This window comes from Temnothorax longispinosus, chromosome 11 (assembly GCF_030848805.1).
Source record: "Temnothorax longispinosus isolate EJ_2023e chromosome 11, Tlon_JGU_v1, whole genome shotgun sequence".
In the NCBI taxonomy this organism is placed as follows: Eukaryota; Metazoa; Arthropoda; class Insecta; order Hymenoptera; family Formicidae; genus Temnothorax; species Temnothorax longispinosus.
This window is the reverse complement of record NC_092368.1, coordinates 15,049,909-15,067,753: the sequence shown is the minus strand read 5'-3', so window position 1 is coordinate 15,067,753 and position 17,845 is coordinate 15,049,909. Positions and strand designations below refer to the sequence as shown.

General features: G+C 41.6%; 1 protein-coding gene across 12 annotated transcripts in view; it reads left to right on the top strand.

Moving 5' to 3' along the window:
• The first annotated feature begins 3,431 nt into the window (after window positions 1-3,431).
• Dysc (whirlin protein dyschronic) overlaps window positions 3,432-17,845 on the top strand; it is an 81,746-nt gene continuing 67,332 nt past the window's right edge. For 7 of the 12 annotated variants that reach the window (XM_071794373.1, XM_071794370.1, XM_071794371.1 and 4 more), the window contains exon 1: window positions 3,450-3,744. The gene's annotated coding sequence lies outside the window, so the exon portion shown is untranslated. Of the gene's footprint in view, window positions 3,745-17,845 lie in introns of all 12 variants that reach the window. The other 5 variants (XM_071794375.1, XM_071794367.1, XM_071794377.1 and 2 more) reach the window with 4 other exon arrangements.

Genomic DNA, 17,845 nt, shown 5'->3' with positions numbered 1-17,845 from the left:
GTGTGTGGATCTCCCAGAGCCAGAAACTTCGATTGTTCGGAATTTTCCATTTTCGATATTTAGTTTTAATTTCATAACTTGATAAAATAAAATTGTTTTTGATATTACAATATATTCAGGTATAAATTTTTAAATAAAAAAAACAAGTCCTGAAATATTAAATATAAATCAGAGTTTAGCCTACCAAAGTTACACGGGTCTAGGCTCCTATGTCGTGTTCTTTGGTTGGTCTAAAAGCTGTGTGTTCTAAGGGTTAAAGACTGATATATGTTCACTAGAAAAGAAGATGCGTTGCAGGAACGGTGGTAAATACAGTCACGCGTTTAAAGCTTCGAAGATCTGAAGATCGTCGACCACTCGAAAGGGGGAGGGGGGGTAAAGATTCGTATCGCGTGAATCGTCTGTTATCACAAATCGCGATAACGAAATCCTAAAATAAAGGGAGAAAGGGGTGAAGAATCGCCGCCGGCGCGAGTCTTATGCGGCTTTCATCGAGTGAAAGGTCGTACCGATCGGTATCACGCGGAACGATTTCACGTGGCTGATGAGTGGACTTCCGCCGTGTGCCGGCACATCCGGCACGCGAACCTGTTGATCTTCCTCGCGAGGAACTCCGAACACTCGGACTTTGCAGGTAGGGTAAGACTCTATCTGAAGCTAAATAAGGCTAATGGTTTCGTCCGGCCGTTCGCGATCATTCAAACGCGTCAAAGGCGAGGAAGAAAGTTTTGTCTTGACAGGAAGGATTTGTATCAAGTCATCCCAATAGCTCCTGCGATATTCAAGGGCGTGATTGAGTGGGGAATGAAGTGGAAGGCACATAGTCAGATTGCTGTCGTTTCAGTTTGACAAAGATTTATCGAGATAGCTAGCCATTCTAGGACCCTTGCAATATATTTTCTGAGAAAAGTAGAACGGAGAGAGATCGAAGTGGTTAATCGTGTTCTTGTTTGCTTAAAAAGTCGAGTGCTGTCCATCAGGAAACGCAAAATTACAAAATAAATTATTGAAATTTATATCTCTCTTTTCGAGTTTAAAAGATCTCTGTCTTCACCTCCATTTTTATGTCCACATCTACATGACTTCTCGAAAATTTTCCAAATTCTTATGAAATAACTTTTTCTTTGGTATAGTTTCTCGAGAATTTTTCCTATAGTAATTATAGACTGCTAATTTATTAATCATAGATTACTAAAACGCAAAGCGTTTGATGAAAAATTTTGTTTAGAATACTTTACATAATTTTTCCGAATCTAATTATTTAGTTATTTGTGTAACAAGTAACAAGTGCGGGAAGTTGAAAATTGGACACGGGTGCGGAGTAGACGCACGAGCCGAAGGCGAGTACGATCACCCGCACGCGTGTCCAATTTTCAACCCGCATGTGTTGCACACACTATTTTATATTACACGTGCGTGGAAAGTGGCCCATTACGCGCGTGTTTTTTGTGCGACAAATAGCCAATTCTACACACCACTCGAAAGTCTCTTCAGAGACTGTGCGGGAATGAGATATTACCGCACTGTTTCGAGTGGTGTGTGGAATTGGCTATTTGTCACACAAAAAACACGCGTAATGAGCCACTTTCCACGCACGTGTGATATAATAGTTATTTGTGTAACAAGTGAGGTAAGATGAAAATTCCCGGGTGCGGAGTTTACGCACGAGCCGAAGGCGAGTGCGGTAACCGCACCCGGGAATTTTCATCTTTACACACGGCTTACACTCCCTATTTTATGTTGCAAGTGCCTGGAAAGTGGTCTATCACGCACGCGTAGCGTGCGTAATGGGGCACTTTCCATGCACGTGTTGCATAATAAAATTTTTATAAACCTTCTTTGAAAATTTCTTAGATTTTTTTATTCAAATTAGAACATTTTTCAAAAATGCTAAGAAAGCATCTTTACACCTTTTCTAGAATTCTTTATATGTGAATTCTGAAATATTCTAAGATTTTTCATTCGATAATTTCCTTAAACTTATAAAATTTGAAGAAATTTAAGACACTTTAAAAAACTTTTCATAAATTTAAAATACAAAAAATTCTTAAAAATATGAGATATGAGAGCTTCAGGAATCATGATTAAATTAATATTTTATACGCAAAATAAAAATGAGAAATACATAATCACTAAAAACATGAGAAAGAGAGAGAAACGTTTTAATCTCTTGCTTTCCCAGAAAATATTTATTAATATTTTTTATTAAAAATAACAAACTTTGAAACTTTGAAATATATTGGAAAAGTTTTGCCAGTAACTCTAATAGTTTTTGAGGCAACCGGCCACTCTTAACACTTCACGTGGTACCACTCTGCACAAGCTGCTTCAAGTACTTAGGTGGTTCTGGTCGCGAAATTTAAAGCGAAACGACCTATCTTTAGCCACGGATTAATTTAAAGCCGCGCTTCTTTTCTGTCCTTCAGCCAAGCGTGTCTCGACATATTGCCCTAACCGTGGAAAGAGTCACCCAGATACCGAGATTGTTCCGCGCGATATCGCGTCTCGCGATTGGTTTCGCGCGAAGTGGTTCAAGGCCGCGCCGACGACGTCAGAAGTGGCAAACCGGAGGAATTCGGATATATGCATTCTAGTGGCGGGCTTAATTGATATCGAAAATGAATTCCTGCCCACCCTGCCGTTCGGCACGTGTGCCATATATTTGCTACTTTGCTCTGTAACAAATGCGCCATTACGATTCCAATTAAATCAGTGTCTTGCGCTGCCCTCCGTGTCGCATTGTTCTCAAAAATATCCTTAACATCATATTCGGCGGATCAATGATATCGATTACTACTTACCTAACAAATTTAATTATAATATCTCCCAATTAATGAGAAATATGAATAATGAATTTTAGCATTAACAAAAAAACATAATAATGAAATCAAAATAGATATAAATACATTGAAATTATTTCATTGTATTATTTTAATTCTGGAATGCTATTAAAAATGAGAAGTTCCTTAAATTCTTCAATATTATTTTTTTAATTGAAGAAAAGTACTGTTGAAGAGTTCAAGGTGTAACCTCATTCTAAGAGAATCCCACAATCAGAAAAAATAATGCATATACTTTATAGGAAAAAGGGATATCGATAGCAAAAATTAATGCGGGACATAGAACGAGGTTTAAAAAAACAGCTTGAAAACACGTTGATTACGCGGCATCGCTGCTCCCCTCTTCAAAAAAAGACCACCAGGACAAACCTCCGGAGTCACCAATGCCGCACCGGTACCGAAACAACACAACCCCCTCGCGACCCCGTCGCCGGCGAGGCAGTCACCAATCGCGCGCCGTCGCCCCGTCGCGCCTGCTCGGGGATGACTTTCCGCGGACGCCAGCAGGCGTCGCGACGTCCGTCTCTCCCCCGATTCACCCCCGACCTCTCTCGCACCCTTCCTCTCCCCCGACGAGCCGGTGAACTCCGGAGCCAACCCCCGGCTGGCGCTCGCTCGCGAAGCAGCGGGCCAGTCGTGAGCTTCGTGCCGTGGTTGCTGGGGCGATGCACCTGGCGCATCGACCGACGTGTGCGACTGCATCAGCAGCAGCAGCAGCAGCAGCAGCAGCAGCAGCAGCAGCAGCAGCAGCAGCAACAGTAACAGTAACAGCAGCAGCAACGAGTGGTGTATTGCGTGTCGCACTATCGTGCCCGTTATCCGTCATCATCGTCGTTGGTGTCAGACTCGCTGGAACGACGACGCTCGCACGTGAGCACGTCGCCGCGGCCGCGAGATGAGAGACGTGAGTCCCTTCGATCGGTCCATCTTCTCTCTCACCCTCTCTTTCTCTCTGTCTCTCTTTTACTCGCTCTTTCTCTCTCTTTCTTTCTGTCTTTCTGCCTTTCTCTCGTTCTCTTTTTCTCTGTCTCTCTCTCATTGTCTTTGCCCGCCTCGAGCTTCCGTGTGCCGCGGCAGAGGAATACAACGGAAAGAACTGGCCATCTTTGAAACCACCCCTAACTGCTCGCTTGCCGCGCGAACTGCGTATACTCGCGATACACGTTCGCGGCATCACGGAGATGTCGTGCCGATCAGACGTCGAAATGGCACCCCGCGTTGTCCGTCTCGCTCGGTTCCTTTCTTTCTCCCCCCCCCTCTCCTCTCTTTCTCTCTCTCTCTCTCTTGCTCTCGCTGTCTCTCTTTTCGTCTCGGGGATACTCGGCAAATCGAGCGCCAGTCGCGGCGCCCGTTCCTCCGGAGAATCCGCGATTATGATATCCGCTAGAATGTACAAACGCGTCAGTCGTCACGCGAGCTGCGGCGTTTGCAATTGGCTTCGCGCTTCTTGCCCGAGGACGAAGTCGTGAGCAGCAGGTGTTGCCTTGAAATGTATTACCCCCCTAATATAAGCCACCTTCCTTCCCATCCGTCCGTTTACTAGAGTAAGATTAGTTCTGACCCTGGAAAAAAATATGAGATTCGTCTGGGGAAGTTCGCGACGTTGAAGTAAAACCGTGACATCGCGATACTCGCGCGGTAATCCGGAAAAAGGCCGACGAGGGGGTTGAGGGAACAGTTTTCTTAGCGGCAAAGTTAAGAGAGACCTTTTAAAGGTAAAGACTTTAAAGGTAAAATTGTCGAGATTAGTTTCTTCCGATGTCGGGGGCTCTTATTGTCGAGATGTCCAACAGTGGAAATCGAGTTTACACGATAATTGGCTTGGTGTAGCATCAGGTGTTGCCTTGAAAAATATTGTCATTGGCAATAAACCGCCTCTAGAAGCTAGGATTGTGACACCTTAGAAATGTAGAGCTAATCGGAGTAAATGTGAGACGAATGTGTCTTATGTTTCGAGATTATCCTTTGACGCGGATCCGTAACTGTTAGCTACTCTCAAAGAACATAATTGTCAGAGGAGGGTCCCCAAGACCTGTTTACGGCACCCTTCAAAATTAGACCTAAATGACTGGAATCACTTCCTTATACCCTTGGAAGTAATATTTAGTCAATTCCAGCCTAAACGGAAGTATTTAGAGTGTATACTTCAAGTATACATAATGCATCAGCGCGCCCGTATCAAGCATTTCTTTGGAAAATTAAGCGTTTTTGAGAAAAATGTTTCAGATAAAAGTTGTATGGTTTCAAAGGAGACATAAGATGGTGTTATTAGTTTGACCTTGGATAGTCATTTGAAGGTCACGTGAATGTCGATTTCAATATTTTATATAGAAGCCCCTATTTTTTTACATATCTTGTAGCTAATCTCGAGAGCTTTCCAAAACACACTATCGTAGATCACGTAGAAACATTTATTACAAATACTTCTGAAAGAAATGACTGACGTATTTTCTGCCGCAAGGCTAAATACGAAGTTTTGAAAAGAACTGTTTTAAGAACTGTACGCACCTTTTTGAGCAACTACGATCCCTTAAGCTTTTAATTCAATAGACTTAGGTTCTGCTTATGTCCATGGCCTTATATCGGACCCTATCTCACATCTTAATGTCAGAGATACACAAAATGCGTGTACTTCCGTTTAGGCTGGAATTGACTAAATATTACTTCCAAAGGTATAAAGAAGTGATTCCAGCCATTTTGGTCCAATTTTGAAGGGTGCCGAAAATAGGCCTTAGGGACCCTCCTCCTTTCAGCTCTGTAAATGTAGACTCGAGACGGATTTAAAAGCGCTGAGATAAATTCCATCTCGACAAACACGCGACGCATGATAAAATCTTAGTTCTTGCGAATCCTTGATTTTGTGAAATAAACCTTCTCGTAGAATTAAGGAGCTGAGATTAGCTCGCTATATCACATAAAAGCATCGGGCCATTACGTAGCTTGTTGTCGCCGTAATTCCAATCAATCCTAAATGCCAAGATTCGAGGTTGGCGGACGGCGGTTGCCTTGAAAAATATTGCGTCAGCTCTGACGCCGCTAATAACCTATTCCAGGAGGCGAGATTACCCTACTCCCTAAAGACGTAATACTAGCTCTCGTATAATATCCGAGCTCAGGAACTGGTTAAAACAAACACGCACACAAACACAAACACAAACACACCCACGCAGAGAAACGTCTCAAAGATATGTGAGGACGCCTGAAGAACGGTATAAATTTGATAGTTTTTCGGATTTATTTTTCTGACGTCTTTCGCTTATTTACACAGAGCATCCTATTGTTCCTCTTATCGTTCTCGTTCCTCATCGATCCCTCTGCCGTTCCAGTCGATCTTAGGGAAAACCGCTGACGCGAGTTGGCGGTCCGTTAAAAATTTGATAGGGTTGAGGGCGGTTCCTCGGCTCGGCCTCGACCAAGAAGAAAGAGGTAGAGGCTGTGCACAATCCCCTCTTCCCCTCCCTGCCTCCCCTCTCTCTCTCTCTCTCTCTTTCTCGTAACACTTTTCAGCCCTCGACCTCGTGGCCGAAGATCGATCCCCGGTGGTGACGTGCTGCGTGAGCACACCCTCGTGGAAAAAAGCGGTCGCTCGGTCGCGTTAATAACTAATAACGACGACGGCCGCGGTGTATGCGCGTATATGCAGAGGAGTCCGACACGCGACGGCACCTTCTTTCGCTTATCCGGGGCGTCACGATGCTCGCTCGCTCGCTCGTTCTCTGCGAGCGCACGAGCACGTGTCACGTGAACTAAACGAGAGAACGACGTAAGACGGCAGAGCAGCTTGCTGAGAGCGGAATGGAAAGAGATAGAGAGAGGAAGAGCCATCGCTGACGAATTGCGGGATGACGAAAGCGTTTGGTAACGCACGTGGAGGCGATCTTCCTCGTCGAAGACAAAAATAGCTTTCCATTAACGAAAACGTCGGCGGTGTTCGTCGAGTAGTGCTTGACCTCCGTGAGCGATTAAAGGAAAAAGAGGCTTCCGCTCGGCTAGTCGCACACTACGAAAGATCGATGAGAATCGTTTATTCCGTAGTTAATTAACAAGTAGTCTCTTCACTCTTGTAGAATCTTCATTCGAAGCGAATAACTTTGATTACCGAGACACCCGATTCTCAGCTTTGAAAGTGATGATCAACCTCGTGCAGTAATTTTCAACGAGGAACGTCGTCCTGCCTGTCGCCCATTTCCGATCACATTCCTGGAGAGAGAGACAGCTTGAATGTGCTGCGAATAATTTAAATTGCCCGTAATCCGCGTACTTACAAAACAGCTCGTTTATTTGACGTTTGATTATTAAGATATTACGCGGATGACACGCTGGAGTGCTCTCTGAGCATTCGATAAGAGATTGAATTTTAAAAGCAAGAATCAATTATTTTTTATGGTGTAAAATATAAAAACAAAAAATTTTATATTGAAAATACATCAGCTATGTGATAAGATTCTAATAAAAACAATTTTTCTTAATTAGGCATCAAATATTGAGAGTAACTCGCTTTTTTAATAAATTATTCAATCAACTTCTCGAAATGCATTTTTTGAAATAATGAAGAAAATTCTCTTTATTGTGCCACGTGTGTGATATAAAATTTTCATACAAATTTCAAATGTTCATATATAATTCTGCTAGACTGTAACTTCAGAAATCGCTCAGAAACTTTCCTAAAAGCGCAAGGGATTTCATCGCAAAACAGATAACTTGTTTGATATTTAATTATTAAGATGTTACGCGAACGACACGCTGGAGTGCTCTCCGAGCTTTCAATAAGCAAAAATCAATGATTTTTTTGTGGTACATAAAATATGAACAAAACATTTTATATCCAGCTATGTCAGGAGATTCTAATGAAAACAATTTTTCTCAATTAGACGTCATCATATATTAAATAGCTTTCTCAGTAAATTATTCAACCAATCTCCCGAAATGTAATATTCATTTTTGAATTTAAAATAATGAAGAAAATCTTCTTTATTGTGCCACGTATGTGATGTAAAATGTTCAAGTTTCAAATGTTCATAAAAAATATAATTCTGTAGGTAGTATCGTGCTAGATTGTAACTTCGGAAATTGCTCAGGAACTTTCCTAAAAGCGCAAGGCATTTCCACAAAATAGATCGTTTGTTTGATATTTGATTATTAAGATATTACGTGGATGACACGTTGGAGTGCGCTCTTCGAGCATTCGATAAGAAACTGAACTTTAAGAGCAAGGATCAATGCTTTTTCATACGTTACGATATGAAAAACCGTAAACAAAAAATATATTATATTGGAAACACATCAGCTACATGACGAGATTCTGACAAAGGCGAGTTTTCTTAATTATAACATTATTGGATAGCTCGCTTTCTCAATAAATTATTCAATCAAGCTGTCGGTTTTCGAGATGTAATACGAGATGTATCGTGTAATTTAAAATAATTAAAAAGATCTTCTTCATGCCACGTGTATATGATAAAATGTTCATACAAATTGTTCATAAAAAATGTAAAATTCGGTGAACAGTGGCGTAGTGGCATGCTGGACTGTAACTTCGAAAATCGCTCGGAAACTCTCCTAGGAGCGCGAGAGACCTCGCATCAATAATTTAAGAGGCGTACGTTCCCTGCGTTATGTACACGTCTAGTGTGTGCGACAAGTGCAACAAACTCAACGACGCCCTCGTTCTTTTTTTTTTCCTCCACTTTGTTCGGTTTCGCTCTCTCGCACGGAATGCATTAAAGGGCGGCTTGAATACGCGGCTCGGCCGAATGTCGAGTTTATATACATGGCTCACGTGGCACACGCGCGTAAACGCTATAAATGTAACTTGGACAGTTCCGACCCTGTCCCGTTCGATCGCACAGTAAATTCTGAATACACGCGTGACAGTCACGCTAACCGTCACGGGAAATTGGTTTCAATCCCTGCGTTCCCTCCCCGCTCGAGGCTCGCCCCTCGCAATGAAATGCTATCGATCGTTCCGCGTATATTTCCAATAATTAAAAAAAAAAAAATCTTTTCCCGCTCGTAAACTGTTTTGTAAACTAGAAAAATTGGCAATAAAAGAATGGAATTTAAGAAAACGTTTACTTTCAAATTTTGAAGAAAATTATAGAAATGATCTCCGACTTAATACTCGATTTTAAACTCTTGTGGTTTCATCGTGTAAAATATAATAGATAAAAATATAATATAAAGCATATTATATTTTATATTTATTTTCTATTTTTACATGCGTTATTTTGTGTTTTATAAACAATTGAGGAATAATAAGTACTTTCAAATATTTGTTAAGCATTTATTATTATTTACATAAAACTGCAAATACAGGAATAGGAATAAATGCATATTAATTAAGCATTCTGTAAATATAACGTGAACGCCAAATGTGTAAAATAAATACGCATAAATAAAATATGCTACTACTACATAAATATTTACTCGAATATTAAAGTTGATATAAATAACAAATGCAAAAATGTTTTTAATTGCCTACAATTCTCAAAGAGATTCGAAGATTTAGAAGAAATTTTCAAGATTATTTTTAAAATTTACACTTATTGGAAAGCAATATTGTATATTTCATGTTATAATTTCTACAAAATGTATATTAAAAGTAAGCAGTCATAAATTAGTGTAAATAAATCTAATTTCATTTTGACCTGGAAACATTGAAAAAGATCTTTAAATAATAATATTGTTTTAACATATCAAAATCGCAAAAAATTTATTCACAATAAAAGTAGTTATACATTCAAAGATAAAACTACATAAAGATTATAGTCTATATAAACTTGATCTTTGAAGTTCACATAATTGCCGAAATTTGTCTTTCTTTTATTTACGTCGATGCCGACGCATCATTTACCGTGTCATTTTTATCCGCGTTTCCTGAAAGAATCCCTCCGTCATCCTTCGTGAATCCGAGAGCGAAGGGTCGACGAAGCGCGTGACGCAAAAATAAGTCATTGTGGACGACGCCATCATTGATCGCGTTGCTTATAAATGTCTCTCCCTGTATTATTAATAGATGGATTCGCCGGGGCGTTTATATTCATGATTATCGAATGTATCGGCTCGCGGACTGCGCCGGTGATTTCGGGCAATTTTCCCTCCGAATCCGCCGCGAGTGCGCGATTTCTGGTATTATACCCTCTCCGTACGTTTATCGAATATCGTCAGTTTATTCAAAGGATTCGCGTTTTCGCACACGATTAATTAAATTGCCGCGCCACTTCACCGTTAAAAAAAATTCAATGATTAATACGCAACGTGCTCGGCATACGGACCTTCGTATACGAGAATGCTTAAATGCGAGTTCTATGATAAATACGCGCCGGCGATCGCGATCGCGATATCGTGATCGAAATAAATTACTTCAAATGCTTTCGAGCTAAGTGCAATTCAGGGGGAGGGGAGCTGGGAGGGGGGAATTTACTTAGCGTTGCGGACACACGTTTCGTGAATATTCAACATTGCGACGTGCACCGCCACGCAATGCGGAAGCAATTCGCGACGTTGGCGCGCTAACGCGAGAACCGGGAAGAAAAAGGGGGAATGTAAGGGAGTGATGTAAAGGGCTCGCGTGGAAAGACGCTGACTATTTTTCCCTGAGTAACGTACCGTAAGCGTACCGCTTTTTACGACTGGCGTGACGCGAAATTGGAAAAGTTAACGACTGCCACGCTAATGGAGAACATTGCATTTAGTTAAAACGTTAGTGCCGTGTGTGGGAAATATTATTGCTTATCTAACAATTGCGCGGGGTCTCAAACTTGTTTTCCACGATTCCCAATTCTAGATAACTAAAATTAATGATCGTTATACCAGCAGCCGAATCAAATCTTCATTTAACCCGTTGAGGTCACATGGGGTCCAGTGGACCCCAGGCTTTTTTTTTTTATTTTTTTCTTAAAAGTATACTATTTTGAGAGTAAAACGCACAAAGTTTTTTTACTCTATCTCAAAAAATTTTGATAAATATTTTTGTGAAAAAAGTCAAATTTCTCAAAAAAAAATTTTTTTCTCGCGTTTTTTCAACATAAAAAAATTTTTTAAATTATTGGATTATCAAGAGGAAGTCATAAATTAATTCCAGTTCAAGGTTTGAGTCGATACATCAAAAAGAACGCAAATGAAAACTGTTGTGGGGTCCATTGGACCCCATGTGACCTCTACGTTATTTTTAGGAGGTGTGACCTCAACGGGTTAATTGACATTTTTGAAGCATGTATAAAAAATACAGTAATTTATAATATATATATATATAATAACGTGATACTTATTTTATGTCATTCCACAGCCATATATGCTCATATTTATTTTAATTCTGCAATTATTACATTATTCATCTGCCGTTATACATTTTGCGTCACAAATGTCGGATAAATTATCTCATTATAACATCATTCTATTTATTTTTCACATTTGCTCCTTTTATCTCTCAATATAACGCGCTGTATTTAATATAATTAATAGAGCGTAAAGAAAATAACAGTTTCAGTTGAAATTTATATCGGGTTCATGAACAACCTTCCGCGCCGCTTACATTTTACATTAATTTCCTCTCTGGTTTCCAAGATTTCGGTATATATATTTGTTTCCGTAGATCCGCCTGTCGAGATAGCGGCGAGAGAGCAAATTCGATTAAAAGAACGGCGAAAAACGGCGAGGCGTATCGAAACATATTCATAAACTGCCACGCGACTGCAGCCATTTATTCCCGCGAAGCAGGTGTTCCTTTTGCCCGCGTCAGATACCGATCTCGGTTCCGTGACCAATTCGCTTTTCACACCTCATCGAGCTCGTTACTCCGAGCGCCGCGCTGCCGAAATCTCGCTCGGAGAGCGAGCCAGCCGGGGCGTGGAAATTGACATTGTTTCTACTGAATATATACACACACGTTTCGCTCGTAGTTTCGTTCGAGCTGTCTATACAATCTTCAAAACGTTAAAAAAAACTCTTAAAAAAATATGGAAACTCAAGTGCGGGAACGAGTATAGCAAAGTAGGTTCTCGCGAGAGACGCGCGCGGGTCGAGGGAGGGAGGGACGCCCCGAGGAATCCTGCAAATCATCCCCCTCGAGCGGTGCCCTTGGCTGGTCGGCGTTCGTGACTGTGTTATAGCACGCACGTGGTTATTGCACGAAACGCGGAAGGCTGGTCAGGTCAGGCTCGCCCGTCGCCGGCGCGCCGCGGCGGTTCGTGTTGCATTGCACAATCGCGCAATGCCAGGGCGACCTGGGTTCGATAGGACGACCTGTGGGGTATTTATAGGCGACGTGTGTATACATACTGGCCATCGGCCGCGCATAACCCGCGCACAATTTGCACACATTAAGCCCGATCACATGTTTCGGTCGGGTGATCCGTGAATTCTGTCCCCGATTGCATCTCCGATGCGCTATTCAATTCCTCGCCTTAATCGCGAGCTTTATGATATTGGTTACGATCGGGTTAGCGTGTCGCGATTGCTCGAAAATTTAACGCGACGAAGAATAACTTGAAGCTTCGGTTGACGAAAGAGACGAAACTCATGATGAAAATATTTATTACCTGTGGCGCTATTAAGAATTTTATCTAAATTAATTTGTGGTCTATAAAATACATGTGTCTCGATTTAAAAATTATATCTTTACCAGTCTTTTCGTGAGAATTAACTTTGAAAAGAAAGGAATCTTCACCCAACGCCAAAGTATCCATGGAACATTCTTATTTGTAATAATTAATGACACAATATTTTTATTAATTACTAAGTTAATCAATTTAAATTAATAATAAACACTTTAGAAATATTTAATATCGCAAGTCTAAATTTGTAAAGAATGCAATTCCAATTTCCATCAAATGTCAGACGAAAAAATCGACATATTCATTTATAGATTTACACACATTTAGAATTCTAAATTCAGCGTCTTATCATCGCGTAAATATTTCAGGGCTCGGTTTGTAACAATTATTAAACAAACGATCGATGTCAACAAGGACAGTTGACAGGGGATATCGGTCAAAGTGTCGTCTCCTGTTGCGGCGCAGCAGCGCTTGCAGTCGCAATATTTCACGGCGGGGTGGCGAGGGGGAGCAGGAGATGGAGGCGCGAGGGCACGCCCGACCTAACATAATACTGCGCTCGCAGTAGTATTATGCGTCGGCGAGTGCATACGTGCGACGAGGCTTAGGTGTATGTATATATACAGAGTAAGTGCCGGCTCGCCCGACACGCACAATCGCGCCGCGCCGCGCCGCTTCGGTTTCTGCGGAAATTTCCGTGGAAAATTCATGTCGTTTCCACATGTCGCGACATGCGGGCCGCCCACCTTCCCGTCCCCCCCCCACCCCCACCTCCCCCCGTCGAATGCAATATCCGCCGAACGGCATCCGGAATTACTCCTTTTTGACGTGCACGCTCGGGGGCACGCTTGCGGGAGAAATGCGTTTTCCGCGTCGATTGCAGTTCCGGGCGAGTCGACAGTCGGATTAAATATATATCTCGCTCTCGAATTCGCCTTTTATTTCAACTTCCGCAAAACGCCACTTTCTGCCCTCACCCCATTAAAACTTATAGATGATTTTGTTTGTATAGAAAGATTATTTGCTGCAAAGCGTAAGTTAAACTTGTTATTTATTATAAATTAGTCATTAAAAGTGTAAAATTAATTACATACATTTTTTATCAAATAAATATAAAATTTATTTATATAAAAATATATCCAGAGATTTATCTCGAATTCGAATTGTGGGAAGGATGCTTCTTTCAGTTGCACTTTGACACACTGGAAATTTAATAAAATTTAATTGAATTCAAAGCATCATATAAAATCCATGAACACCTCGAGAAAGTGGATCAAAATTCTCCTAATTTTAATTAATTTTCTCAGTTTCAGGACTGTCTAGAGTATCTCAAAAATTTAGTTAGATTATGTTGCGCTAAGCTCTGCAATGCCTTTTATTGCCCTATATATTTTACAAAATATGTTACCTGGAACACCTCCCTCGGATTGCCTTAATCGCGCATTTTCCAGGCTCGTCCGCGTTAATTCCGTATTCCACGTGGCAATTAAGGCTGCGCGCCTTAATGCGCGCACTTAACTGTATCCGATCGGCTCCTTTATCGGAGACGGTGCCTATGAACCGGGATTATTTTTAGAACAACCGGTATATACGGTCAATAGAGCCGATGGCGGCCGTGCTCGATGTGACGTGGCAGAGTGCGGATAAAAAAATTGTTAATTAACTCAAACAAGTTACAAACTATCGACCGAATCACTGCGAAATTCAACACGCCTCGTTTGTACGAGGCTCGATAGATTTTTTCGGGAGGACGATATTAAATCTGTGAGTCATATTCAGAATGCAATGGACTTATTCGGATTATAAAAGATGAAAAATTAGAAATGCATTCTAAGAATACAGAGTGGATAAAATATATAGACAGACAAAGTAGCAGAAGTCATAAATAGAAGTCATATATTTAAGTAGTTTAAATTTATAATATTTGTATTAAAAATGAGTAATATAGATTTAATGATTTTTTTTTTGAATTATGCTTAAGAAGTAATAAAAATAATGAAAAGAGTGAAAAGAGGTCGCGCTGCAGGATTTTATGGTTAAATAGCTGGGACTTGAATGAAAGAATTTAATAGGTATATAGAGAACCCACCGCCGCGGTCCTTTTTCATTTGATCTTTTTTCAATAAAAGAGAAAGAGAGAGAAAAAGAGAAAATACTGTTATCGCACTCCTTCGAAATATTATCTAAGAATCAACGTCCTTATTTCGCCCGGTCTTGAAAAGCCGAGAATAGCGCGCACTCTCTGAAAGGATTAGCTGCAATCACAACGCCGGGCAATTGTGACGTGACAGGAATGTAACGCAATTGAACAGGAGCGAGAGCGCGAATTCGAGATTCCGGCGAGCCGCGTGGAGCATCCGGCGGCCGGCGCAGCGCGCACGCCGCAATTCATGTCCCGTTCGCTCCCGCGCGCTGCGCGCTTTTTCGCCGTTACACAATGCGGCGCGATAAATAAATTCCTCGTGAACCGTGAACGTTTAACAAGCCACCGAAACACAACACCGCGGATATGGTGCGCGAGTCTCGGAGGATAATAGACACGTAGCGCTCTTTTATTTTTTGTGAAATTCAGTGTGTCGATTTTTGCTAACGGAAATGTCGCGAAAAGAGTTTCTCTCTGTCTAAAAACCGACGTTTAGAAAGTAAATTTTTCTGTCCAGATAATATTTAAAATACCGTACAATTTATCTTATATAATATTAAGTGTTAGGGTATTAATTTATATTCCGTGCAATTAAAAGAAAAGAGAGAGAGAGGAAGAGAAACAAAGGGATGAATATATGACACGTTATTCTCCCGTGTTAAATGGGAATAATTTTATTCCACCGCGTCAGATATATGTAAACTTCATTTTGATGAAATTTACATTTCTTTGGGCACGCCCGACAGATACGTCCCGTTTTGCATAAAACGCGATTCGGCCGCAGTCGACTCTTTTAGCGGAACGTTATAAATGGTCCTCGTCACTCGGCCGGCTCGGCCGGACCGAAATGTAAATTTTTTCAACGATTTATCGACGTGACCGTCATCGAATGTCTTTTTCGCGTCGTGTCGCGTCCCCCGCAAAGTGTAATCGATAGATACGTATTGTATATTGGCCGCGGGAACGGGATATACACTGAGAAAAATCGCCCTTTTATATATCGTTCGCATTGCACGCGCGCGCATGGCCGCGCAACTTTAAAAGGAAATGGGACGACGCGACGCGACGCGCGCAAAATGTATTGCGCCACCTTTCACCTTTTGTCGGACGACGCTTTTAGTTATCGTCCACCACCGCCCGAAATTACCCACCCCGGGGAGGAGGGAGGACAATACCTCGATAAATTCATTTCGCGTACACCGTACACGCCATCCGAATTCTAAACACGCGCGACTCGCGTAATGTTTAAGTCGTATACGAGAACCACACGTGGTGGTGCTACGGGGTCCAATTTAATACCCGTTTTAACTTGACACGCAATTCAGTTTAGAAGGCTTGATTTATCTCGGGAAATCAACGCATACGGTTTATCTTACACTTTTCTCGAAAAATTGACACGTGTACGTGACCTCGATCTCAATTCTAACATGCAAAAACTCGTATTTCAAATTTTATGACTAACTAGAGATTTATCTCCTGCTACCTTCTCTTATCTTTCCCTACTTTGTATTTCATCGTTATTAGTTTGTGTAAGTTCCCAGTTTTCTATTAGTTTTTTTAAGTTAAATTTTAATATAAATACGCCAGTCGACGACGCGTCCTTTCATTATACAGAATTTTTCACGTGGGCGGAGAGTAAATCTCGGAAAGAATCTCTCTAAAAAGTAGAAAAAAAAGCGAGTCCATCTTGGCATCGGCGAGCCAACTAACATAAGCTCCGCAATCGTGTTGCTCTACCGCGGCCTCTAATCGCGACCCTGCGGGAGGCACGTATACATACGTGTACTATAACCGTCGAGTATAGTAGCAAAGTTACAGCGATCGCGCGTCGCGGCGCGGCGCGGTGCGACGCGGCGGGGTCCGAGGGGAATGAAATGGAGAGGTGCCGACTGAATGAAGCCGGCTTCAGGTGTTCAGCCGCAGTATTGATCGGCCCACCCTCGTATGTACATACATGACGGAACACACGATACAGCGGCCCTCACCGCAGCCCACCCCTCTTCGCCGTCTCCTCCTCTTCTAGCCGGTGATCGCCGCAAGAGCGTCCGCTAGGGGCGACTTTCAACTCCCCCCTTCCTCCTCCTTCTCTCTTCTAGCCGGTGGCAAACAAGCGTTTCTCAGTGTCAAGGTTAGCACGGACTGCCCCTCGCGGTAGACGAAATGTCTCGATTGTCAGCGCGGAGTGACGATGATATTAAGAGATACCTATACTGAGCGTTAAATCTACTCGGAAACCCCCGTGACCTTTTCGCCTTTCGTAGGGGGCGACTTGATCTCCGGGACTCGTATTAAAGTATTCCCCGGCCGGGAAGAGAAACGACCGGACTTAAATCTTGAGGCGAATGCTGGGAGCAACACGATTTATCATTCCTACTTCGCGAAATGTGATACTTATAAAATGTGAATAACAAATTTTGGAAATAGCATGAAGATATAGTCAAAACCCTTTAGAGGGAATTGCATTTAAGTACAATTGTTTTAACTGCAATAAAATTGTAGTGATTTGAACATAAACGCTGTTGTGTTTTATTGTGAAGCTGATGTAAAATACAGTACCTAGTCGCATGTTTCGAAATACTTCGTGTTATAATTGCATGATGAAGCAAAACGCGAGCGATTTAATTTTGCGAAATAATAATTTCACTTTTTTATGCAAATTAATAGTTTTGCACTAGAATAAAAGTGAATTTATTTTATTTAAACTTATATTTTAACATATTTGGCAAACATAAGCTTAATTAAACCTCAATATTAATTTTTGTATTCTTAAAGAAAGTTTGTTTCACACTACCCAGAATTAATTTCCTCATCCATCAGAAATTATTTCAACGTTAATTTACCTGCTCTAAATATCGACTTCTCTAAATTGATCGAAGAACTCGTGAAAAAAGCAACTCGGTTGAACACCCTATATAGAGCTATCGGTTTATCAGCGATTATCTCTAGGACCAACTTCGAACTTCCTTCCGGCGATAACAGAAGACTTCCTTAGGCTATTAAGGGAGTCACAGTTATAGGTTTATCCCAGAAAATGATGTCATTACTGCGGCCGCGGCACCATACACGGCAGGCCTCACGTTAAAGATCTCATCTAGGTGATAACCTCACCCGACAATCACGACAAGGAAGTTTCCGCCCGCGACGGATTTAATTGTCCCGTTATTCCTGCCCCGCAGGAATCGATAACGTAATCGGTTCATGTCACGGGAGAGCCCGATGATAACAACGGAAAAAAATTACGATCGATCGCGGGGGTAAAAATAAATCGCGAATATATTCGTAGATGCGTTCGCGTAGAGGACGATTCA